Raw genomic sequence first — 26,661 nt, 5'->3', positions numbered from 1 at the left:
TTGTGGGAGGAAACCCATACAAACATGGGGAGAATGTGCAAACTCCACACAGACAGTCGTCCAAGGCAGGAATTGAACCTGGGTCCCTGGTGCTGTGAGGCTGCAGTGCTAAGCACTGAGCGACCCATGCCAGAAAACAATTTCTAGTAATACTGAAAAGGTGGGCAGCACGGTGGCACATTGGTTAGCACTGCTGCCTCACAGCGCCAGAGACCCGGGTTCAATTCCCGACTCAGGCGACTGACTGTGTGGAGTTTGCACGTTCTCCCCGTGTCTGCGTGGGTTTCCTCCGGGTGCTCCGGTTTCTTCCCACAATCCAAAGATGTGCAGGTCAGGTGAATTGGCCATGCTAAATTGTCCGTAGTGTTAGGTAAGGGGTAAATGTAGAGGTATGGGGGGTTGTGATTCAGCGGGGCGGTGTGGACTCGTTGGGCCGAAGGGCCTGTTTTCACACTGTAATGTAATGTCTAAAGGATTGACCTAACACTCCCCAAAGGATAAGATCATACAAAGGAGATTACTATCCTTCAGATTGTGTTTCTTAATAAGTGTCAGTTAAGTTATAATATTGTGCATATTGTGTGGGACTTCCTCTTTTTTAAACATCCCTCTCACCAAACAGTGTACAGAGATGGGGTTCATAAGGGATAATACAGAAGACTTTACAGATAACATAAATTCTAAACAATATAAGAGTTTTTGAAAGAACCAAACATGCAATTCATGGGTGACAATGCTGTTAATTGCAACATTAATCATTCCAGGAAAAGAAGTAAAATATAATTTTATTTCTGGAAGCGATTCCAATCTTGAAATCTAAATAGTTTTAAAATAAAATTCTTGATTAGAAAGCTACAGAGTTAGTGAAATGCCTGTGTCCCAGCTAAGGGCTGAATTGCTAATGTCTCTCTCCAATAGTCATACCTTTACCATGAGAGATTCTGGAGTAAATCCAGCAAATATCAAAATTCAATATGTGCTTTTAATAGCTATGCTGTTACTCAGGTTCCATAACTAAGCTCTTACATTTGGGATTGGTATCTTAACGGTACATAAGTGTGACCCTCTTTATTTCCCAAGTAAGGTTGTTTTGCTCTTAATTTCTCAGTAAGACCTGGCCTTCTCTTATCTCTAAGAAAGCTGGTATAGAGGCAGTTATGAGGATCATTTGGGTGATCATTATTCAATTATGTTTCAAGATTCGATAGTTATATTTCAGTACGGGCTTGGTCAGTTGTTAAAAATATAGTTGCTTCTGTTTTAGGATTATCAGCATTGAATAATATTGTTAAATATATTCTGTGATAGCCTTCATCACATTATACAAACTATATTGTCAATGTTTTATGCTGTAATGAACTTTGTGATATTATCAATGAGCTTGTCTGGTCAGGAGTTGCTCTGATGGTGTTAAGAAGAGTTGAGCTCTGTCATCTGGAGTCCATGACCATTATGTAGTGGTAGAGCTGAACATATCTCTAACACTTGAAGAAAACAAAACTTTTTCAAAAGTCTTCATTCATAGGGAAAAAAGTCTCTTTAAAGCTCATAATATCATTATAGTTGTATTCCTTTACAATTTCTGCCTGCCTCCACTTCAATATCTTTACAATTCACCTTCAAAAGATTCAGAGGTCTCCAAACTTCCCTGCGATATAATGTTCCAGACTTCATCACCATCTTTAAAATTCTGGTAACTGCCCATCTAACTTTTCGCATCATTTTCAATTCAAGAAATCTCACAGATTCTGCAAACTCTTTATCTATTCAGTGTAGCAACCATATCACAACTTTAAAAACTTCTAAGAAGTTTTGTCTTCACCCCACGTTATCTCAAGTCTCTCATTATAGTTTATCATGTTTAAAATTATCTCATCAATATCCTTTAACACAGAGAGATCTATTTCCTTCTGTGGCACTTTATTTAATGCGTTAATAAAAAATATAAAATTGCTTTTTTGGTTATTTCCTGAAGAGGTGGATGGCCATCCTATCCCAGTAGTGACAGCTGCACTAAACTTTTATACAACGGGCTGCTTCCAAGTGGAGGCATATGGAAAGTCACAGCCCTCAATCCACAAGTAATTCAAGGGTGCTACCAAAGGAATTTATGTCACTCTACTCTATCTCATTTCCCCATATTGAGGTCTCTGTGGCCTGCATAGTTGGCTTTGCCTAACAATTGACAATGGATTCATGGTCATCACTTGACTCTTAATTCCAGATATTTATTGAATTCAAATTCCACCATCCACCATGGCAGGATTTGAACACAGGTCCCCAGAACATTGTCTGGGTCACTGGTTTAACAGTCCAGCAATAATACCACTAGGCCATTGCTTCCCCACGCTACACCATTCTATCGTGTTTAATATGATGTTCTTCCTGTTCAATGTCCTCAGTTTGCTGCTCAGCAGATAAAGTTTCACTCTTAGCTCTTCAGAGTACAACAAATCCTGTCTTCATCTGCTGGCTTCCTCCAGCTGCAGGGTGATGTAGACTATGCACATATCACTTTGAAAGTGCCATTTCATCACACAGTTGGGTTTAAGAGCAGAAAATGACTCCATTCCATCAATGTTTCAGTCATCTGCAATCCTCAGTACAGCATGTTGAAAGTCTGCCCTAGTTACTATGGGAGCTGCCATGATGTCTACATCTTTGTGATCTCTAATATTCTTGCTTTGTCTCGAGAGCCAGATGCCTCACAAGGATGGTCGCTGGGAGGCAAGTGTTACTTTCCACAACCATGGCTGATGACGCTTTTATGCATCTCCATAACTGAGGGTGAATTCAGATGCAGTGCAACCCATTCTTTGACTCGGGCCAACATGGAGCAGGCAACAAACTTGTGAAGCGATGTTTGATGCCTTAATCACTTTTGAGTTGGAAGAGGGAGTCTTGATGCACACCTGGACAGAATGTGCCCATAATCCTAGCTCTACACAGCAGATGAAGACAGGATTTGTTGTACTCTGAAGAGCTAGGAGTGAAACTTTATCTGCTGAGCAGGAAACTGAGGACATTGAACAGGAAGAACATCATATTAAACACGATAGAATGGTGTAGCGTGGGGAAGCAATGGCCTAGTGGTATTATTGCTGGACTGTTAAACCAGTGACCCAGACAATGTTCTGGGGACCTGTGTTCAAATCCTGCCATGGTGGATGGTGGAATTTGAATTCAATAAATATCTGGAATTAAGAGTCAAGTGATGACCATGAATCCATTGTCAATTGTTGGGAAAACCGGTCTGTTTCACTAATGTACTTTAGGGAAGAAAACTGCCATCCTTACCTGATCTGGCGGACATGTGACTCCAGATCCATAGCAATGTAGTTTACTCTTAACTGCTCTCTGGGCAATTAGGAATGGGCAATAAATGCTGCCCTAGCCAGTGATGCCCTCATCCTGTGAATGAATCAAGGAAAACAACAACACAACAGACAAGAATGGACTTCATTTGTATCCAGTTCCAACAGATGTGAGCTGGGTACAGTGGTCATTTGTTGACTGTAGATTTATTAGAAAGGCAAGCAGTCCCTGTCTATTCCCAGAATCCAATTCAGCTTTTGTTTGGTTGCTTTTGCTTCAATCCTGCTGAAAAAAAATGAACATTTTCAACTTTTTGAAGGTTTTCCAGTATGTAATGGCTACATTGGACAAAGAAAAGATGCTGGGAGACTCTGGGGATAGGGGAAAGAGAAGCACTCTCTTAGACAGCAAAGTAAGATGGATAATTACAAGGATGTGTAGCTTGGTCCTTAAATAGGAATACGTTTATGAATGTACATTTTCATTTCAATGAAGTCTCAGCTGTGCGACCCATGTGCCCGGAGATGTGTTTCTTTTTGTTTTCCATCTCGTTACTTGAAAAGTGAAGGGCAACTCTGCGTTAGCATTGTTTGACTGGGGCACCTTTTTGCTTTAAAAATGGCACCAGTGCCAGGAATCCTGGAAGGTTTGGCTATTTTAACTGCTTCCACCTTTGGCGAGAGGCAAGATATGATAAGGTATGGAGCATAGATAATTTGGTGAGTTGCGGAGAACAGCATGAGAAAATGCATGAAGACTTACAGAGAGAAACAATCCATGAAATTGACACTTTGTGAATTTCTAGTAGAATTTAGCCCACATTTCAAAAGTACATCTTTGGCTCTAACGTCCTTTGGGAGATATGGTGATTGTGATAAGGTTCTTAATTAGCATAAATCCAAGTATTTCTTTTCAACAGCATCATACATTTGTGTTGAATCTATAAAAGAGCAAATATTCCAGAACACTTCACAACAAGAAGGGAGAAGCAGAAGATTTAAGAGAGAAGACATAACTGAAACTATAGAATAGCAAGGATCCTTTAAAGACAAAGGGGAGAAGTTGACCTTGGATGAAATTGTAAAAGTTATTAAATCAGCAACTGTTTTAACTTTCTATACTTTTTATTTTCACTGAAATCAGTGAATAAAAGGCTTTGCATTAAATGATATCAAATGCCCCAAAAGCCAATGAAATGCACCAATGTACAGTAGTGAAATAATGTAAGGATAAAAACTGGGAGAGATGTACAATATGATGCTGACTTGCTGTAATTCACGTTTGTTATCATCACGCCTCTGAAATGTGGTTGCGGTCTGTCAGTCTTCCTGATATGGGTGTCCTCAGTTGACTCAGCAGGCCAACTCTACGAGTACTATATTTGGAGAGAGAGGACATGAATTTCTCTGAGGAAGCACAGCCAGTAAGCCTGGGCGTTGCACCCCCACCCCCCTTCCCGCGGCTTTCATTTTTCTTCTGCAGCAGAGCTTATGTGGTCAGCCTCCAACCGTTGTGACTTGCTGGATGAGGTGCTGTCTCATGGTATAGTTTATGGTGTATTGCTTCCTCCTATTGATGTCAATATGTCACTTTTCCAATGAAGACTTCAAGATGTCCTTAAAGCATTTTCTCTGATCCCCTTGATCGTTAGCCTCCAAAAAGAGGATCTATTTCTGCACACAAATTCAATGTCCAGGCCAATGTAATTCTCATTGCTTTACTGCACAACATCAGAATTATGGCCAAAGAAAGTGGTAGCAAGGTGAGAGGGGAAAAATTAAGCTGAGAGCTACAAAGGGTAGGTTTGACTTGGCCAAACACTCTGGTACAAATGGTCAACAGGGGAAAGGGGGAGGAATGCAGAATAAACCAAATTTAGATAACTGAAAGGCACAAGTAACAACATATAAATTTAACTGGAGGAAAATTATTTCATACTCAGGGACACTGGGATTTGGTGGAGGTCAGTGAGGGTGAGGGACAATGGATAAGCAGCACCTGGTGGGAATAGAGTGCACATGGTAGCTAGCCCTGACCAGTACTATTGTTGGGCTGGTAAACGCATAATACGCCCCAGATGGGAACAAAAGATGCTGAGCCTGTACCTCTGTAACCTTTTGCATTAAAGTGGTAAAAAGACCTGATCATCCTTTCAGCTGTTTCCTTACATCAGATGGAAGAGAAATGGGCTGGGTAAGGTGCCAAAATGGCACAAGACTGTTTCCTAGGGGAATCTGAGGCAAGCGTTTAACATTCTTTCTTCCCAAGGACAAACCCACAGTGGAAGAAGCTGCCAAAGAAATAGTCCTATCATTTGAGATCCCAAAACCCCACTCTTTAGATTATTTCCACCAAATGGAAATTTATAATTACCATCTATCATCAGGACTACCATTTCATCAAGTCAAACCAAGATTAGTTAGCCCAACCCATGTAAATGTTGGCATAATACAGATATTAGACTGTGGTGCTGACACATCTGAAGTAGATGGGTAAGAATCCCTTGACTAAATGGGATTCAATTGACTTCATGTCCTTGTCATCCCGTGCCATGTTCAACAAAGCGCTTGAGAAACTCCTTTGCACTGACAAGAAGCCATAGAGTAGAATTGATGGGGCTGATATAAAAGGTTAGTGACATAAAGCAAGGCTGGTTTGAAAGATGAATTTGACATTTGGGAGACTGATAATCCCTCTCACTGTTAGCCTCCTTAGTGACTGGATCCAGTGAGTAACTGAGCCATACAATGGTCCAACACTATAGGAGGCATGGTTAATAAGTTTGTAGATGATGTCATAATTGATGGTACAGTGGAGAGTGAAGGAAGTTATCTAAAATTACAAATAGAGTTTGATCAATTGGGTCAATGGATTGAGGAATGGCAACTAGAGTTTAATTTAGATAAATGTAAGGTATTGTATTTTGGTAATACAAACAGTATCAGGATTTGTACAATTAATGGTTTGGCCCTGGGTTGTGTTGTAGAACAAAGAGACTTAGGGATTCAGATACATAATTCTTTGAAATTTGCATCACAGGTAGACAGGGTAGTTCCGAAGGTGTTTAGCATGCTTGCCTTCATTGCTCAGACCTTTGAGTTGAGATGTCATGCTAAAGTTGTACAGGACATTGGTGAGGCCTCTTCTGGAGTACTGTATACAGTTCTGGTTGCCCTGTGATAGGAAGGATATTATTAAACTGAAGAGGGTTCAGAAAAGATTTACCAGGATGTTGAAGGGAATGGAGGGTTTGAGATATCAAAATAGACTGGAAAGGCTTGGACTTTTTTCACTGGAGTATAGGAGATTAAGTGGTTACCTTATTGAGGTTTATAATATTGTGAGTAGCATAGATAAGGGTAATGACAGGAGTCTTTTTCCTGGCCTTGGCAAGTTCATAAGTAGAGGGCATAGTTTTAAGGTGAGAGGAGAAAGATTTAATAAGGACATTTCGGGCAACTTTTTTACACAGAGAGTGATTCATGCGTGTAATGAACTGCCAGAGAAAGTGGTGGTCGCAGGCATAGTTAAAATGTTTAAAAGAAAGTTAGATAAGTTCCTGAATAGGAAAGGTTTGGAGGGATAAGGGCAAAAGACAAGCAAGTGGGAATAGTTTAATTTGAGAATATGTTGGTGTGGACTAGTTAGACCAAATGGTCTGTTTCTGTGCTATATGTCTCTGTGACTCTAATCAGTTGTTTGTGCTGTGAAGGCAGAAACATGTTTTAGGAGTCTAATCTTTTCACTTCCCTTCAATATGTAATTTATTAAGTATTTTCTGCTAACTTTGTTTAAACAGGCTCACTGAATGGATGATTAAATAGCATGTAGAGGATTTGCCATTTGGCTTGCTTTTTTATTAAAAAATTCAGCCACTTTGGCCCTTGTCTTACATTTTTTTGGCAAGCCCCTTCCATGCTTATCAATCCTGATGGATGCCCACTCAGTTGGCCAAGAATTCCACATTTGCATCATAATTATCCCTGGAACAGGAACTTTATAAATTGCATATTTAACAAAGGGACAACCAACCAGCTCGCAAATAGTTCTCCCTTGGCCCCTTTTATCTCCTTGCGAAGAAGGTAGTCTAAATAAAACACAAAATAGGCAGACAGAACAGATCAAGATTTACAACTAATTGAGAGAAGCAAGTGATTTTATGTGATGTACCACTGTGTGAACAGCACTGCATTGATATTTCCGCATTAGTTTTGCCTGAGGGATGTTGCTGTGGGAGACGCAGCCTTTCACATGAGATGTTAACAGTGATGGGGGCTGTGTCTGGCCTCACGTGTAAATACAAATGATCCCATGTTTTGAAGAGCATTTCTTCCAGTTGTCTGGGCCAATGTTTATCCCGCGAACATCACTAAAATAGATTATATGGTCATTGCCACAAAGCTGTTAGTGGGACCTTGACTTGCTCACACTGGCTGCTACTGGTTCCTACATTACAACTGCGACAACACTTCAGTAGAGCTTCACTGGATGTGGAGCACTTTCAGATATCCTGGGAATAATTGTGTAGTACACCTGCCTAGTTTCTCTTTTGCACACTGGCTGTTTGAAAAAAACAGACAGTTGGCGAACTACTTTTTCTGGCATTTATTTTTCTTTATTTTAATAGTTGCCCCTCGATTTGAGAATGGCATTGACTCAGATTCATACATACTTGCCACGGGTTTGCATTTGGTTGAAAAAGGGCAGCTCCCAGCCTGTGCACTTAGGGGGGAGTGGGATCGGGAGTGCAGGGTTTATTTCATCTCTCTCTGCTGCATCATTAAGGCATTTGAATTCAAATGACCACACAGCTTGACATTGGTGTGAATGAGTGGTACCAATCTCCTCCCAGTCATTGCCAAAAATGTACAGTTGCTCCTTAATGAAGAGTTTACATTGATGTATTTATCAGCCTTTTTGTTTTCATTGATGCTGTGGTTTGAAATGATCTTGTTAAAACCTAGAAAAAGGCTGCTAGAGTTTGAGTGCTGAGTCAAATTGACCCATTATCTGTCATAAACGTTGACTCTCCTACTCCTCGGATGCTGCCTGACCTACTGTACTTTTCTAGCACCAAACTTTTCGACCCTTTCCACCCAACCTCAGTGAAAATGATTTCAATTCCATAATACACTCCAACTCTGTGTCGCTGCTTCTGTCGACCTACAGGGGCTATACAGCACTGAAGGAGGCCCTTTAGTCCACCATGCCTCTGCTGTCTCTTTGAAGGAGATATCCAATTAGTCCAACTTGTGCTGCTCTTTCCAAAAACCCAGGAACTATTACTCCATTGAATACTCATCCCTTTTGAAAATTACTGTTGTACCTGCTCCCACAATCATTTCAGACAATGCATTCTGGTACACAACTCCACTTAAAATTTCGAGCAATTTTTGTTTCTGTTTCTGATTTCCAGCATCTGCAATTCTTTGGTTTTTTTTTTAAAAAAACATATTCCTTCTGTTTCTATTTCAGATTCACATCTCCATTTCACCATTTCATCGGAACGTCCCAGTTGAGAATTCCCTCACAATTCCGCTGATAGGAGACACTGAGATGAAGGTGCAACTTCATTTTTTTTTTAATCAGGACCTCACTTGAAGGAAGCACTTCATTGTCTTCTGTCAAACATACCTGTCCATTTCCTTTGGGAACAAGACTTGAGCCACCAAAGATAGCAGAAGATGACCAGGGTTAAATCATTCTATGCAGAAGCTGCAGGAGTCAGTGTGCGAAATCGACCACAATGTTAGCTCTGTGTTAAGCTGAAGAGGAACATTTACTAAAACAATGGGGAGATTTACAAATCCAATAACACTTTGAAAGCAAAGTTAATTATTTTGCCATTAGAAAGTAACAAATCAAAAATGTCCTCTCTGCTTTAGAAAGCCAGCACATGTTCACCTTCCCTTTGTAGAAAAGGAAAGCATCTGACCTTAGCAATAACTGACATAACCGACTCACAGATAATTGTCTGTCGACTGAAGCCACTAGACAGATGTAACAAATATCTAGATCGCGATCTGAAGAATTTGGCATGAATTCAGTTGCTAGAAACTGCCCAGTATTTTAACCCGTGAGGTCTTGACAGTTGGAAGATCAACTGTTTCCTTTAGAGCCTTCCTGTTGTGAATCCTTAATGTTCTGAACTAATAAAATGTGGTATACAATAAGAGGACAATGAGAAAAGAGTAGGAGAATGGGATTTACTGGAAGATATAACTTAGTTTTTTTATTTAATGGTCTGCCTGCTACTCTGTTTATTGATTTGAATGTAATGAACATCACTCCTCTTTCTGTGCAGGAGAAATTCTGGCACACTTCTGGACACTAAAAGTATTGACAAAATCCTCTCCCTGCAAATGCTGGCTTTTTGCTGGAGATGCCCTACAAATATTGATTCACTCCTGAGGATTCCCTGCAAATACTGGGCATGCTCCCATCGACTCCTCCTACAATGGTACAGACACATTGCTCCCAGGAAAGACAGATATATTGCCAGGGGGCTGATCTGCCAACACTGATATTCTCCAGGGGCACTACCTTCAAATACTTATATACACCTGGTGCTCAGCGAAAGATGTGAAGTGCTACCAGTCCTACTGGATGATGTGTCTGTTTTAGTTGACAGGAAGTGGGTCAATGCACTCCAATCTTTTCCAGCCTTTGCATTTTGCTCTCAGATAGATACATCTTTAAAACTAATTCCTGGCCCATTCTCCACCCTACTGCTGGAATGTACATTCCTGTGTGAATCATCAAAGTCTCCACCTATTCTCCCTTTATCACCTGCAGTTAATGCTATTTAATATGAGACATGATTTGACTCCGTGTGTTTGCAACTTTAATCAATAAAGTTTTTATCTCACAGTCTTCAGACTGTGTTACAACCTTTCAGATTGTCTCACTGCTGGTTTTTCTCACTCTTTGCCTTGATTTACCCAGATACTGACAGAATTATCATGGAATCCCTGCAGTGTGGAAGTGGGTCATTCAGCCCATCAAGTCAACACTGACACTCTGAACAGCATCCCACTTGCCCCTGCATTCCACATGCCTAATCCACCTAACCTAAACATCCCTGCACTCTATGGGCAATTTAACATGTCCAATCTACCTAATATTCGCATCTTAAGATTCTGAAAGGAAACCAGAGTACCTGGTGGAAATCCATGCAGACACAGGGAGAATATGCAAACTCTATACAGACAGTCATCCAAGGCAGAATCAAACCTAGGCGCCTACTGCTGAGGTAGCCATGTTAACCACTGAGCCATGGTGCTGCCCCAAGGATTAGGACCCAGGATTATTTCAACAAGGCATGAGTGCAGATTTCAATAGCTAGTAGGAATATAAGTCGTGTATAAAAGTAGGGACTTTACTCACAAGGATAGATGCAATGCAGCCCTTGTGAGATGCTTTTCAGTTTACATAATACAGTATGATTAGAAGGGATATTGAATCTCAGACAGATGGCTAACATAGACACTGAATTTTCTAGATTGTGCCTGAGCAAGGTTCCCCAACTTCCTCCAGTGAAGTTACAGCAGCAGGAAGATTGCTGTTCAGACAAGGAAGATTCCAAATGTGATCCTGCAACCCAGGCAAGAGTAGATGTGACACTTCACTGAGGGAATTGCAGGAGTGTGCCTGCTTCTGATCACTGTACAGCAAGTCGTACTCAAGTTGGTGTGTGCCTGTGAGTGCTAGGTGATGACATGAGAAGCTCAGCTGTGAGGTTGTTGCTGACATCCAGTGTGAAAGCTTGGACATGAACCATGGCTCAGGAAAACTGCTTTGCTATCAGCTTCTTTATAGTCACACAAGTTACAAATGGGATGAATTGTCATTCTATTATAGGTTTCCAAAATCACTGGCTAGCACGGATCCAGAATTTGCGTCTTATTTGAGCTGTAAGAAGGACCTTACATTTATATTGCAACTTTTGTGACCTTAGGATGCCCCAACATGTTTACAGCCAACCAAGTAGTTGTTAGGAGTTTAGATATTTTACTTAATGTCACATGTGATCCACCAATGGAAATGTGGGGTATGATTTCAATACAATATGACAGAAGAAGATCAAATTGAACTAGATAACAATCAGGTATGAGGTGCAAAACAGTTGGATCATGTAATCTGAGTTTAGGCTAAAATTATTAATTGTTAATTTTAATTGGATTGAGGGGGTTTACATAAACTAGGGTTTCATTTCAACTCCTATAAGTACAAGGCAAAAGTGAGGACTGCAGATGCTGGAAATCAGAGTTTAGACCAGAGTGGTGCTGGAAAAGCACAGCAGGTCAGGCAGCATCTGAGGAGCAGGAAAATCGACGTTTTGGGCAAAAGCCCTTCATCAGGAATGGAGGCAGGAAGCCTCCAGGGTGGAGAGATACATAGGGGGTGCTGGGGAGAAGGTAGCAAAGAGTACAATAGGTGAATGGGGGTGGGGATGGAGGTGATAGGTCAGAGGGGAGGGTGGAGCAAATAGGTGGGAAGGTAGGACAGGTCATGAGGACAGTACAGAGCTGGAAGGTTGGAACTGAGGTAAGGTAGGGGGAGGGGAAATGAGGAAACTGGTGAAGTCCACCTTGATGCCCTGGGATTGAAGTGTTCTGAGGCGGAAGATGAGGCTTTCTTCCTCCAGGCATCGGGTGGTGAGGGAGCGGCGGTGGAGGAGGCCCAGGACCTGCATGTCCTTGGCAGAGTGGGTGGGGGAGTTGAAATGTTGGGCCACGGGGCGGTGGGGTTGATTGGTGCGGGTGTCCCAGAGATGTTCCCTGAAGCGCTCTGTAGAGGAGACTGCATCGGGAGCAATGACATTGGTGGATGTGCAGATAAACCTTTGATGGATGTGGAAAGCTCCTTTGGGGTCTTGGATGGTGGTGAGGGAGGAGGTGTGGGCGTAGGCTTTGCAATTCCTGTGGTGGCAGGGGAAGGTGCCAGGACGGGAGGGTGGGTTGTAGGGGGGCGTGAACCTGACCAGGTAGTCACGGACTATAAGTACAAACAGACTGAAACTGGAGTTCAAGCTTAGGAGGTTCATGCTTATTGGGTAAAGATTGGATCCCTTTCTATCTTGCAACACTGGGGTTTCAAGACAGTTTTCAAAAATACTTCTCTGCACAGTGCACAATATTTAGTTCAATAGAAATTGTGAATTAACTGCAAATCTCCACTATGTGTGTAAACTATATTTTGTTTCTGTACAGCTTTTAACCAGCACATGTTGGACAAGCATTGTCAGAAGTCCATTGAGTTCAGGCTTTACCATCTTGATGGTGAGATGACAAAACAATGACCAAGCTGCTGACTAACCATGGCAATGAACTATTATCAATTCATCCACAATAGACACAGGCATGACACAAACTCTTTAATCAGCTGTGGGCCCCATTAATGGGGAGGGTGGGATAAGAATGGAGAAAGCTGTAACCACACAAAGAGCTCAAACAATCCAAAAATCATTAAACCAATATCCTACCTGGGAAGTGGTTATGTTGGCAGCTTGGTTGTCAACTGTTCTGGAGTTTAGATGCTGTAGAAAGGAGAGAAAGGGAGGCAAAAGAGGAGGGAGAGTGGCGACTTTGATTAAGGAAAATATAACTGCTTTGCTTAGGATATTTCTGAGGGATTGTCCAGTGATGCTATGTGGGTGGAACTCAGAAATAAGAAGGGGATAATCACCTTGATGGGATGGAATTGTTTTACAGGCCTCCAAATAGTCACAGTGAAATTGAGGAACAAATATGTAGAGAGAGCTCAGATATATGTAACAATAATAGAGTTTTAATAGTGGAGTTTTAGTTTTCCAAACATAGACTGGGACTGCTATAGTGTTAAAGGCTTGGATGGTGAGGAATTTGTTAAATGCATTCAAGAAAATTTTCTTTATCAATACTTACATGTACCTACTAGAGAAGGAGCAAAACTTAACCTTTTCTTGGGAAATAAGGCAGGGCGAGTGATTGAAATGTTAGTTGGTGAGCACATTGGGATCAGCGATCATAATTCTGTTCGTTTTAAAATTGTTATGGAAAAGGATAGGCCTTGTATAAAAATTAAAGTTCTTAATTGGAGGAAGGCAAATTTTGCTGGTATGAGGTAGGAAGTTTCAAGAGTTGATTGAAGTAGATTGTTTGCAGGTAAAGGGATGACTGGCAAATGGGAGGCTTTCAAAAGTGAGATAACAAGAGGTATAATGTTCCTATTAGAGTGAAGAGTAAGGCGGGCAGGAGTACGGAACAACGTATGAATAAAAATATTGAGGTTCTGGTCAAGAATAAGAAGTAGTCATTTATTAGATATCAACAATTGGGATCAAATTTCCATGTTGTATATCTCTATGACTCTGAGTGAATGTTTTGAAGAGTTTAAGAGGTGTGGGGTCACTCTTAAGGATAGTGAAATCAGGAGGGTAAAATGGGGATATGAGATAGCCTTAGCAGATAAGGTTATAATCCAAAGAGATTCCACAAGTACATTAAGAGCAAAAGAACAACTAGTGAGAGAAACGGGCCGCTTAAGGATCAATGAGGTCATCTATGTGTGGAACCATAGGTAATGGGAGGGATACTCAATGAATATTTTGCATCAGTTATTACTGTGGAGAAACAAGGGAGGTGAGGGAATGTGGGGAAATAAATATTGATGTCTTGAAAACATTCTACATTACAGAAAAGGAAATCCTGGAGTTGTTAAAATACATAAAGGTGAATAAATGTCTGGGACCTGATCGAGCATATCCCAAGACACTGTTGGAAGTTAGTGAAGAAACTGTAGGCCTCTAGCAAAGACAATTTATCATCTACAGCTACAGTTGAGGTGCCAGAGGACTGGAAAGTGGCTAATGTTGTGCCTTTATTAAGAAAGCTTGTAAGGAGTAGCCTGGAAACTATGGACTTGTGGGTTTAACGTCAGTGGTGGGTAAATTATTGGAGGGGATTCTGAGAGATAGGGTTTACATGTATTTCATAGAATCATAGAATCCTGTAAATGGAGGCATTCTATCCATCGGGTCAACACTGACCCTCTGAAGTGCACCCCGTCCAGATCCACCCCACTACTGTATATCTGTAACTCTGCATTTCCCATGGCTGATCCACCTAGCCTGCACATCTTTGGACTTTGAACTGTGGGACGAACCCGGACCACCCGGAGGAAACCCACACAGATGGTGGAGAGGCAAGAACTGATTAGGGATAGTCAGCATGGTTTTGTGCATGGGAAATCATATCTCACATACTTAATTGGAGTTTTTTGAGGATGCATTCAAAAAATTTATTAGGGTAGAGCGGTAGACATCAATGTTGACTTTAGTAAATCTTTTGATAAGATTCCTCATGGTAGACTAATTAGTAAAGTTAGATCACATGAGATTCAGAGAGAGGTTGCCAATTGGATACAAAATTGGTTTGAACATAGGAGACAAAGGGTGGTGGTAGATGGTTGTTTCTCAGACTGGAGGCCTGTGACCAGTAGTGTTCTTCAGACATCGTTGTTGGGTTTGTTTTCAATTTATACCAATGATCTGGATGAGAAATTAAGAGGTATGGTTAGTAAGTTTGTGGATGACACCAAAATGGTGGTTTGATCAACAGTGAAGAAGGCTATCTAAGATGACAAAGGGATATTGATCAATTGGACCAATGGGCTAAGGAGTGGGAGGTGGAGTTTAATTCGGGTAAATGTGAGATTTTGCATTTTGGTAAAACAAACCAGGGCAAGACTTGTACTGTTAGGGCAAGACTTGTTTCTGTAACTTGTACTGTCAGTCAGAGGGACCTAGTGATTCAGATACATAGTTCTTTGAAAGCTGCATCACAGGTAGACAGGGCGATTAAGAAGGTGTTTTCCATGCTTGCCTTCATTGCTCAGACTATTGAGTATAGGAATTGGGACATCATGATGAGATTGATAAGGATATTGATGAGGCCAATTTTGGAGTCCTGTGAACACTTCTGATCACCCTGCTATAGGAAGGATATTATAAAATTGGAGAGGGTTCAGTAAAGATTTACCAGGTTGTTGCCAGGACTGGAGGTTTTGAGTTATAAGGTGAGGCTGGATAGGCTGGGACATTTTTCACTGAGCGTAGGAGGTTGAGTGCTGACCTTATAAAAGTTTATAAAATCATGAGGGAGCATACATAAGATGAATAGAAAGGGTCTTTTCTCTAGAACTGAAGAATGATTTCAAAACTAGGGGGCATATTTTTAAGGTGAGAGGAGGAAGGGTTAAAAGGGACCTGAGGGGCAACTTTTTCACACAGAGTGTGGTTGTGTATGGAATGAACTGCTGAAGAAAGTGGTAGACCTATGCACAGTTACAACATTTAAAATAAATTTGGACAGTTACATGAATAGGAGGAATATGAGCCAAAGCAGGCAAATGGGCCTAGTTTAGTTTGGGAAACTTGATTGGCCTGGATGAGATGTATCGTGCTGTATTACTCCGTGACTCTATGTGAATAGAGAATGAGCAGCAAAATACACTTGGGAGTGGGTGAAAGGCTGTAAGTTAGGTGGGAGTGGGGAAACAGGTAGGACTTTGCGATTGACAAGATTGACATTATCTGGGGGGGAGCGTTCCTAGTATGTTTGAGCCACATGGAGTGCTGCAAAGAGCAATTATCTTGTGTAGCTGGCATTTTCCACTTTCCCTTCACTGCCTCCCATTCACTCCCTTCCCAGCACCTGGGAAATGCACACAGCAGCAAAGAATGTTAGATTCTGATTCCCAAATTGGGGTTATGTTTAAATTTGTACCGAGGGACAAAAACATCTATACATATTATAAAATAATATTATCGCCACAACCACCAACTAGCCCCACCATCACCACACCGTGTAATCTCTATTAAGTTTATTGTTTTCTCTTTTCTTTATTATTTTGTTGTTTGTGTGTGGAGATCTAGCAAGGAATATAAAAACACTCACAATAGAAGTTGCTTCAATTATATAAAATGGAAGACAGAGGTCAAATTAAACATAGGCCCCTTAGAAAATGAATCTTGGGCAAATGTTTTGGGGAACAAAGGGCAGAGGAGTTAAACAGATATTTTCTGTCAGTCTTTATGTTAGAACATGTTTTGAACATTCTGATAATACTGAAGGGCATGGGGGAAGAATTATGTACCATTGCCATCACTATAGAAGTAGTATCAGATAAACTAATGAGGCTAAAGGCAGATAAGGTCTCTGGCCCTGATGGCTTGCATTCTTGAATCTTAACAGAGGTAGCTATAGCAATAGTGGATGCGATGGTTGTAATTTTCCAAAAATTGTTAATTCTGGAGAAGTGCCAGAGGAGTGGAAAACTGTAAACGTGATACCCCAGTTCAAAAAGAAAGGGAAGCAAAAAGTGGGAAATTATAGGCCAATTAGCCTAACATTGGAATCAATTATTAAGCAATAAGAACAGAACCTTTGTAAAATCATACTCTAATCAAGCAGTCACCCTGACTTCATAAAAGGGACTGAATAATGTAATAGAGTTTCTCATAGAACGTAGAACAGTACACCACAGGAACAGGCCCTTCAGCCCATCATTATGGGCTGATCATGATGCCATTCTAAACTAATTCCATTCGAGGAAGCCTCAGCCAGAATGGATATAGGGCAATCAGCAGGTATGACTTCTTGAAGATGTTTGACAAGTTAACTCACAAAACGTTAAGTCATAAAATATGAGCCCACAGTGTTGGAGGTAGTGTAATGGCAAGGAGAGAGAATTTGCTAATGGGCAGGAAACAGCAGGTGGGGATGATAATTTTATTTTCCAGGTTGCTGGTCTCTAACCAGTGGAGTTCCACGGGGATCAGTGCTAGAACCACAACTTGTTTCAATATATATTAATAACTTGGAGGAAAGCAGTAAATGTACTGTAGCCAAATTTGCAGATGACACAAAAACAAGTGGAAATGTGGAATACAAGAGGGACACAAACAGTTCACAGAGAAATAATGGTAAGTTAAGCAAATGGGCAAAAGGTTGCCAAATGGAGTATTATGTGGTAAAATACAATGGTATTCATTTTGAAAGAGAGATCAAAAGAACAGAATGTTATTTAAATAAAGAAAAACTGTGGAAAGTTGCAACACAAATACTGGGGGGCACTCATGCACAAAACACAGAAAGCTAGCTCACTGGTGCAGCAGATTATCAGGACGGCGAATGGAATGTTGGCCCTTACTGCAATGGGGTTGGAGTATAGGAGTAGAGAGTCTTACTGGTGATATACAAGGTGCTGCTGAGGCCACATTTGGAGCAGTTTTGGTCCCCTTACTTAAGGAAAGATATCATTTCATCAGAGACAGTTCAGAGAACATTCACTAGGATGATCCCTGGAAAAGAGGGATTGCCTTATGAGCAAAGTTTAAACAGGTTAAGACTTTATTCAGTAGAGTTTAGAAGAATGATCCCATTGAAACATATAGGATTCTTAAGAGGCTTGAGAGTGTAAATGCTGAAAGGATGTTTCCCCTTAAAGGACCAGGGAGCATAGTCTCAGAATTTGGGGTGGCACGGTGGCACAGTGGTTAGCACTGCTGCCTCACAGCGCCAGAGACCTGGGTTCAATTCCCGCCTTGGGAAACTGCCTGTGTGGAGTTTGCACATTCTCCCCATGTCTGCGTGGGTTTTCTCCGGGTTTCCTCCCACATTCCAAATATGTGCAAGTTAGGTGAATTGGCCATGCTAAATTGCCTGTAGTATTAGGTGAAGGGGTAAATTTAGGGGAATGGGTCTGGGTGGGTTGCTCTTCGGAGGGTCGGTGTGGACTTGTTGGGCCGAAGGGCCTGTTTCCACACTGTAAGTAATCTAATAAAGGGCTGCGATTTAAGTATGAGATGAGAAGGAATTTCCTCTCTCGGGAGCTGTAAGTCTTTGTAACTGCAGGGACAGAGTCCTTGCATATATTTAAGATGACAGATTCTTGATCAGTAGGGAATCAAGGGATACTGGGATATTGCAAATAAGTGGATGTTAGGAATGTCCGATCAGTCATGATCCTACTGAATGGTGGAGACGTTTGACGGGCCAAATGATCTACTCCTGTTCCTTTTTTTTATTGTGGAGCGGCTTCGTCACACTATGTCACTCATAACCTCAATCAGATTCCCTGTCAGCTTCCTCTGCTTCAAAGAAAACAAACCCAACCCATCCAGTCTCTCCTCATAACTCAGACTTTACATCCTATTTGACATTCTGGTGAATGTCCTTTGCATCCTCCCCAGTGCAATCACATCCTTCAGATATTGTGGCAACCAGAACTGCGCAATGTATTCCATCTGTGGCCTGACCAAGTTTGATAAAGTTGTAACAAGATTTCCTTGCTTCTATATTCCATGCCCCAGCTAATGAAGACAAGCATCCTGTACACCTTCTTCACCACCCTGTCGAGCTGTGTGGATAACTTCAGGGATCTATGGACTTGTACACCAAGGTCCCTTTGCTCCCCAGTATTCCACAAGGATCTACCATTCATTCTAAATCCCCTTCTGTTGTTAGACCTCCCAAAACACATCATCTCACACTTATCGAGATTGAATTCCATCTGCCATTGCTCTGTGCAATTTACCAGCTGATCAATATCACACCATCAATTTCTGTGTCATCTGCAAACTTGCTAATTATACCTCTACATTCATATTCATTTTGTTAATGTAATTAACAAACAGCAAGTGTCCCAGCTCCGAAGTGTGAGGTACATTACTAGTCACAGGTTTCCAATCACAAAAAACATCATCCTTTGCCTCTTACCTGTAAGCCATTTTTGGATTCAGTTTGTTAACTTTCCTTGGATACCATGGGCTCTTACCATTTGGACCAGCCTTCCATGTAGGACATCAAAGGCTTTATTGAAGCCTATGTAAACCACATCAACTGCACTACCCTCATCAATATATTTAGTCATATTTTCAAAAAACTCAGTTAAATTAGTCGGAGAGGATCTGCCTCGAACAAATCTGTGCTGACTACCCCTGATCAATACCTGCTTTTCCATGTATTGATTCCCTCAGAGTTGTTTCCTTAAATAATTTCCCGACCACTGATGTCAGACTAACTGGTTTGTAATTACCTGGCTTATCTCTGCTGACCTTCTTGAACAAAGAAACCACATTAGCTATCTTTCAGTCATTAGGCACCTCACCAGTGGTCAGCAAAGTGTTAGATGTAGTACAGGCCATTACATACTTTGAGGGGAACATAGAGATGTTATTGAAGCAGAGGAAGATACAGAACTGTATACAGAGAGTTGATGATGAAATTAGTTCTGGATTTCTGATTATTTCCTTTTGTGTCATAATGGTTTTGTAGATTTGAATAGGAATTACTGCTGTATATTGTTATGAACTAAACCCAAACTCTTCAAACCATTTCAAGAAAGTAGCCTGGACCCTAACTTTGCTCGTTATTTTAAGCAGGTGTAGAGTGAATATTCCAGGAGTAATGCAGCTGGCTCAACCACTTAGTTTTAAACAAAACAATTTATTTTCAATATTACTGAATGAAATACAAACAAAAGAGAACAGAATATAGAATAACAACGTATCCGAAAACCCAACAGACTACACCAACTTAATGATGCTGTTCCAAATTCCTGCAACAATCCCCAAAAACACCCCTTGGCAAAATGGTAAAATCATAGACAGAGAGTCTTACAGCAAAGAGAGAGATGGCTGATTCAGCATGGAACACTTTCTTCCTTGTAGCTGTTTGTTGGACCAACAGCCTCAAATCTGACTGACTGCTTTCAGTGAACAGCCAGAATAAACCAGAGAAAAGCTGAACTGGGAGAACTGGCCACTCCTCTTTTCATTGTACGAGTGTTTTTTAAAACCTGAAAGCCTTTTTTTCTGAGGCAGTATCTGTTAGCTATAATCAAAATAGCCGTAAACCTTTCAAACCTAGACTTTTTAGAATCATTGCTTTTACGAACTCTCTGAAAAAAAAAACAAGGACAGCATAACCTTGTTAAAGGAGCAACATCCTCACAATATTTCAAGCTATGAACTCAATGACCAGCAGATATCAACAGCAAAGTCCTGTCAAAAGGACTACCCTGACATTAGACTTATGGTCTTTTCTATAATTTTTAAACTCCCACTACATAATGCTTATTCTAGCTGTATCTATTAAATAGTATTCACCTCTCATGTAATATTGAAAGATTTCAGAAGAGAACTGCAACAAGTTTTAAAAGTTTCTTGCATGGTTAACAATATTAATAATGCTAAGTCTGGTATTGTACTTCTTCTGATCTCCTGACTCTGTACAGTTGTTTTAGTTATAAGTAAATCTGAGTATCAATTATAGCCTGAAATTAATAGTCTAAATGTGTGGTAGTGGGGGAAAGTGAAATTGGTGCACATAGGAGGTGAGGACATTGCACTTAACAAGGTACTGTAGCTGGGCTAGGGGAAATCAAGGGAAATCAAAAACTTTATCAACTGGAAGCCCTATTCAGGATCCAATTAAAGTGTCATTGTGGGTCTACTTGCATATATTAATTAGGCTCCTATCATATTTAACAATAAAACATGTTTGGATCAAAGAAGGATGAGAATGAACAAACCTTAGTCAAAGATATGGAATGTAAATGTGTTGGGGGGGGAGTTAGGGTGGAAATTCCAGAGCATCACGTCTTAGGAGGTTGAATTCAAGGAAGGAGTGAGTGGCACAGAAGGTTAGGATTGGAAGAATGTTGAATTCTTAACATTCTCGTGTTGGAAGAGACTACAGAAATAGAGAGGGTGAAACTTTGGAGGGATTTTAACAAATGAATGAAAATTTTAGATCTGAAACCTTGTGAGATCGGAATCCTGTTTAGATCAGCAGACAAAGGTGAGAGTTTAACAAGACTAGGTTCTTGAGAGGTTGAGAAGCGGGTCGAATTTTCCATAAGGTGAAGATTGTGTAGGAAGGAGGTTGGGAGGCTGGCGGTAAGAACAGGTTGAGGTAATTGAATACCTCGTCTTATTAGAATGACCTTTGCACACGTCTGAGTTGGAATCATATTCTGATTATTTCCTTTTTTAAAGCTATTTAAATTTTATTATGACAACTTCTGTATCCTTGGCACTTCTAATCTGGAAAGAACACAACCGAAAAATGTGAAGTCAAACTGAGTCTGATGTGGGGAAAGTTGAAAAAAGGAAGTGGTAATGTTCCAGTTGAGACCAGTTTATGGGCACCTAATTTTTTTTGAGAGAAAGAGATCAGTATGTTTGGTAGACCTCTTTTATGAAGTAATTTTTATAACCTTTTTCAGTTTAATGTTGACATAAATTTTACTTGAGCGTTCAAATGGAAGACATAAAAAATCTCAGTCAGAGGTTAGCTCAGGGAGAGCCAGTGATTCAACAGAAGGAAAAAGAGTATGAAGTGCACAGACAACAGAGGGCAAGGAGAAAAAAAACTACATGATATTACAAATTGCTGCAATTACCGCTCAAAGCAATACCTTATCTTGTTAGCTCAATGAGAAAATGACTGGAAAGTGTAAAAGTGAAAAAAAATCTTGCATTGATATAATGCCTTTTTCGATTGGATATCTAAACATTTACAGATTAAAAGAAGAGGTATTTTAGAAATGTTACAATATAGAAAACATGGCCACCTATTTGCGCTCTGCAAATTAGCGAAGTTATAATAACTAAGTAATATGCTTTATTGATGTTATTGATGACAGAAGCAAAAGCTCCCCAGCTCTTCAATGGGGCAGTGAAAGGGAATTTTTTAAGTCTGCCTGATTGGCCTCAGCTTAACATCTCATTCAAAAAATAGCATCTCCAAAGATGGAACTACCTTTCAGCAGCATACTGGAATTTCAGCTTAGTTTCTGTGTTCGTGTAACTTTCCTTTATGAGCTTTAGTACTTACATCCTGAGCAGTGTTTCACAGCTCATTACTTCTTTTGAAGTAGATTATTTGTGGTTAGTCTTTGTAAACATGCCCACTAGTGTGGAGCCACAGTCTAGATTTTGCTCTCAAGTCAAAGTGCAATTATGAGTCCACAACCTTCTGATTCAGAGGTGAGAGTGCTACTAACTGAACCACAACTGGCATTGATGCCCAGGTCGAAAAGAGCAAGAGACAAAATAAGGTAACTGTGGAAGTCGATTAGGTAATGGTGAGCCCTGGGTTTTAAAGAGCTATAAATTGTGGGATGATCAAAAGACTGAGGGAAATAAGGAGTGCCATAGATTTGAGGCTGTCAGACTAGAATAGGAGATGAATAATGATTTCAACACAACTAGAGTACAGCGAGAAGGAAGAAAATGTTGCAGCAATGTTACAGGAAAGCTGATAAATACAAGGGTGATAAGCAGTGTTGACAATGGAGGAGCTAATCTTCACTGAGATACAAATCAGCTAGTGTATATCTACCGTAGATCTGTTTCATAGCTATAAAATGATATTGTGGCATTAGGACAGCAAATATCAAAACTTGGCAGAAAACTAGTCATCATTTGTACAAATTAAAGTATTTTGTAACATCTGTCATTACTTCTATGGAGGGAAGAACATCACAAAAAAATGTAATGGGGAACTAATAATTATGTTCATGGGGCTGGTATCTAAAGAATCACAGAATTGTTACAGTATCGAAGGAGGCCATTTGATTCAATGCCTACTGGTATGCAGTTATAGTAAGTCAATAAGAAGACTGATGGAATGCTATCCTTTAATACAAGTGGAACTGAAGTAAGTAAAAACGTTAGGCTTCAGTTTACTGTGTGAAGTTTTGGTTTCCTTAATTAAGGCAGGATGTAGTTCAGATGTATTTTATTAGACAGATACCTGGATTGAACAGGTTGTCTTACGAGGATAGGTTGGACAGATTAGGCTTAGAGTAGAGAGTAGTGAGGATTAATTAAAGTTTATGAATTCATCTTGACAAGATGGACATGAAAAGGATATTTAATCTTATGGATGTGTTCACAACTATTGGACATTGCTATAAAGTTAAGGCTTGCCTTTTGATGACAGAAATGAAAGGAATTCCTTTTTTCACAAAGAATTGTGTGACTTTGAAACTCTATATCTCAGACAGTATTGTAAATTAGTCATTGAAAATGTTGAAGATGGAAGTAGATACATTCTTGTTAGTCATGGGATTCAAAAGCCATTGAGGTTGCTGAAAATGAGGAGAAACGTTCTTACCAAGGGTCATGACTTTTTCAAACTCTCTTCTTCAAAAGGCTGTGGAAACAGAGTTTTTGAATATTTTTAAAGACAGAGCTGGATAGATTCTTGACCAGCAAAAAGTGAAAGATTTTTGGGGATAGATAAGAATGTGGAGGTGAAGTTACAAACAGAGCAGTCTGTTAAATCTTGTTGAATGATGGAGTGGACCTGAGGGGTCAAGTGGCTATTTCCTACACCTAACTCAAATGTGCTTACCAAGAGAATTCCAAGAAGAATTCCAAGGTATACTGTCTTGGAAAGGGGATTTTCAACAGGGAACCTATTCCTTATTTATGGCTTCCACATATGCACATATGAAGAACGCATTTTCTGTGATCCCAGTGACACGTATTAGCAAGATATAAATGTAAATCTTCCTCTATCCTTTCAAATCATTGACAGTGCTGTATTCTATTTAATTGAATCTAGATCTTGGATCACTGGAGGATGATGAAGGAAGGATGGCATAATGAAGAACAGGTAAACTTTTAACTCCAGGTCTGAACTTGGCTAGATGCAGGAGCATATATATTTCATGATTGATAACAAATCATATAATACTCTACATATTGCTTTCTAATTTGAATACTGGGAGCAAGCAATTAATGTAATATTTGGAAGTTGCCACTAAATGAGTTCAAAGCAATCTCGGCTAAATAACTCCAAAAGAACAATGGGTTGTTGTATCCTGCTGATCAGAGTGGAAACATACAATCATAGAATGATTGCAGATCAAAAGGAGGCCATTCATTTTCCACCCAAGATTAAGTATAAGTGCTTGCTTTGCAACAGCAATTTAATTCATACCATATCCTTACCATTTCCCTGCAAATATTTCCCCATTCAGATACTGAACCAATTCCCTCTTGAAAGCCGTCATTCAATCTTGCTGCACCAACTCTCAAGCAGCGCATTCTGAACCACTTACTGAATAAATAAGCTTTTCCAAATGTTGCTTCCCTTACTAATCACCTTAAATTGATGTCCCCTAGTTCTCAAACCTTCAACCAGCTCAGAAAATCCACATTTTATTTCTCTTTCTGAACAACCTTGACAATCTTGAGTAAAATGATCAATTTTTGGCTTTAGATCTTATCTACATTTTCTTGAAGTTTATGTTTTGCCAGCTGACAGACCTAGTTAAGAATAAAAAGAAGTAAAACTTGTGAATGTTACATGCTGGTCTAACTTGTCTCGTATGTTTTTAAATGGAAAAAAGTTTAGAGTGTGTTGCTGGAAAAGCACAGCATGTCAGGCAGCATCCGAGCAGCCCTAGGATCGACGTTCTGGGCATAAGCCCTTCATCAGGAACTTATGCCTGAAACATCGATTCTCCTGCTCCTTGGATTCTCCTGCTCCTGCTGTGCTTTTCCAGCACCGCACTCTCGACTCTGATTTCCAGCATCTGCAGTCTTTACTTTCTCCTTCTAAATGGAAAACCAATGTGATCAGTCTATTGTTATGTCGGTGGGTATACGGTGGGTATAAATACCCTGAAGTACTTATATATTTTTTATATTTGCATTTTAAAATGTGTTGCTTTTGAAAGGATAACTGCCACAGAAAAAAATGGCATTAGATTTAATTTCCGTCACTGTCTGATAAAGTCTTGTGTGAAGCCAATGCAATGTTGCACATCAGTTGTCACCAGAACTTCAAAATACAAAAAATCTAAAAAGATGAGATGATTAAAGAACTGACTATCTCTCTTCTCTCATTAGAAAGCCACCTTTTGAAGGCATTTCCGCTTTTCCCTCCAGGAATGCACAATGACAGGCATTAAAAGTCTTCAACTCAACTGGAGGGGACTATTGGGACTGAACCAGCAAGTGTTAGCATACTGTAACAGTTTTGGATGAAGAACTATCTATTAGTTAACCCTGTGCTGCAGGTAAACACTCCCAAAAACTCTGCACACTGAAAAATACACAAAAAGGGATAAGGACAACAAATGACTCTCACTCAACCAGAATTCTATTCAATCATCTAAGCAGAACTACAGAATCCCAGCCAATCTGCAAAGCTAATCATCCTGAAGCCAGCTTTTCAACTACCAATATCAATGTTATTGGTAATTGTGATTGCATATATGTGTGTGTGTGTGTTTGTGTGTGTAGACATGTGTGTGGGTGATATGGTGTGTGGTTGCATGTTTGCGTCTATTTGTTTGTATATTGCATTTGCCAGTGTGTGTAATATGCACGTGTGTGTGCATGCTGTGTGTGTGAGTGCGTGTGTGTGTGTGAGAGAGAGAGATTGTATGCTGTGTAAATATATATATTCGTCTGTGTGTGGCATATATGTGTAATTGAATATGTACTTTGTGTGCATCTTATATGTGTCTGTGTTCTGTGTGCATTGTGTGCAGGCAGATCTTCAATGTATGGTTGTATAAGTATGTAATGTGCATTGAAGTGTATGTATGGGTCTGTATGTGTGTCTGTGAGTGTGCATGCATATAGTTCTGTACATGTGTATTAGTGAATAAGTACAGCCAAGGTTTTATCTACCATGAAAGCCAATCTTTATTATTTATTTGTGGTCAGGGGAGATTTATAGTCCCTTCTGATCTGTTCTGTGGCCCCTCTGCAATGGAGGAATGCTGAACAGTACAGATGTTCGAATAAGCCCCATGAGTGCAATGGATTAATTTCCTAAAGTCACAATCCACAAATTTGGTTCCTGCTTCTACATAACCTGATGCCTGTAATGTCAGGTTATTCAGGAGACTAAAAACATCATTCCTCAGCAGGCTACCTCAAGCACTTGCCAACATACGGAAGAAAATGGAACCGAAGTAACTTGATGTTTTGTTGTTGCATGTCAGATGAGATCGAATCTTGCTATAAAGAAAGCATCCCGGTGAGCGTCTTTTCCCTTCCGTCTCATATTAAATCTCACTGCCTCAGGGAACGTGGAGTCTTATGTTCTTTCATTTATGTCTCCATCTGTGCTTTTTGCTGATTCATTTCCTAACTCTGTGTGTCTCCCTCCATATACCTTCCTCTAGCCCTAATGCATGCTCCTTCACTCACCCAAAGCTGCTCCACAATCATGGAATCATAAAAAAGAGAGAGCCATTCAAACCAGTGTGATGGCTCTCAAAATGAGTTATCTAATACACCCTGCTAGCTCCAGCTTTTATTCACAAATA

At 40.2% G+C, this 26,661-nt stretch overlaps 1 long non-coding RNA gene across 3 annotated transcripts in view; it reads left to right on the top strand.

Moving 5' to 3' along the window:
- The window catches only part of LOC148152005 (uncharacterized), a 191,418-nt gene extending 165,004 nt beyond the window's left edge, over positions 1–26,414 (top strand). For all 3 annotated transcript variants that reach the window (XR_015759203.1, XR_015759202.1, XR_015759201.1), the window contains 3 exons: positions 8,791–8,877; positions 23,937–23,987; positions 25,229–26,414. This is a non-coding gene — a long non-coding RNA (uncharacterized LOC148152005). The remainder of the gene's footprint in view (positions 1–8,790; positions 8,878–23,936; positions 23,988–25,228) is intronic.
- The last annotated feature ends 247 nt before the right edge of the window (positions 26,415–26,661 follow it).

The sequence above is a fragment of the Chiloscyllium plagiosum genome, unplaced genomic scaffold, assembly GCF_037043375.1.
Source record: "Chiloscyllium plagiosum isolate Xiang-an unplaced genomic scaffold, Cpla_swu_hap1 HiC_scaffold_2, whole genome shotgun sequence".
NCBI classification, from domain to species: domain Eukaryota; kingdom Metazoa; phylum Chordata; class Chondrichthyes; order Orectolobiformes; family Hemiscylliidae; genus Chiloscyllium; species Chiloscyllium plagiosum.
Note: the sequence above shows the minus strand (reverse complement) of the source record. Positions and strands in the feature narration are given on the sequence as shown.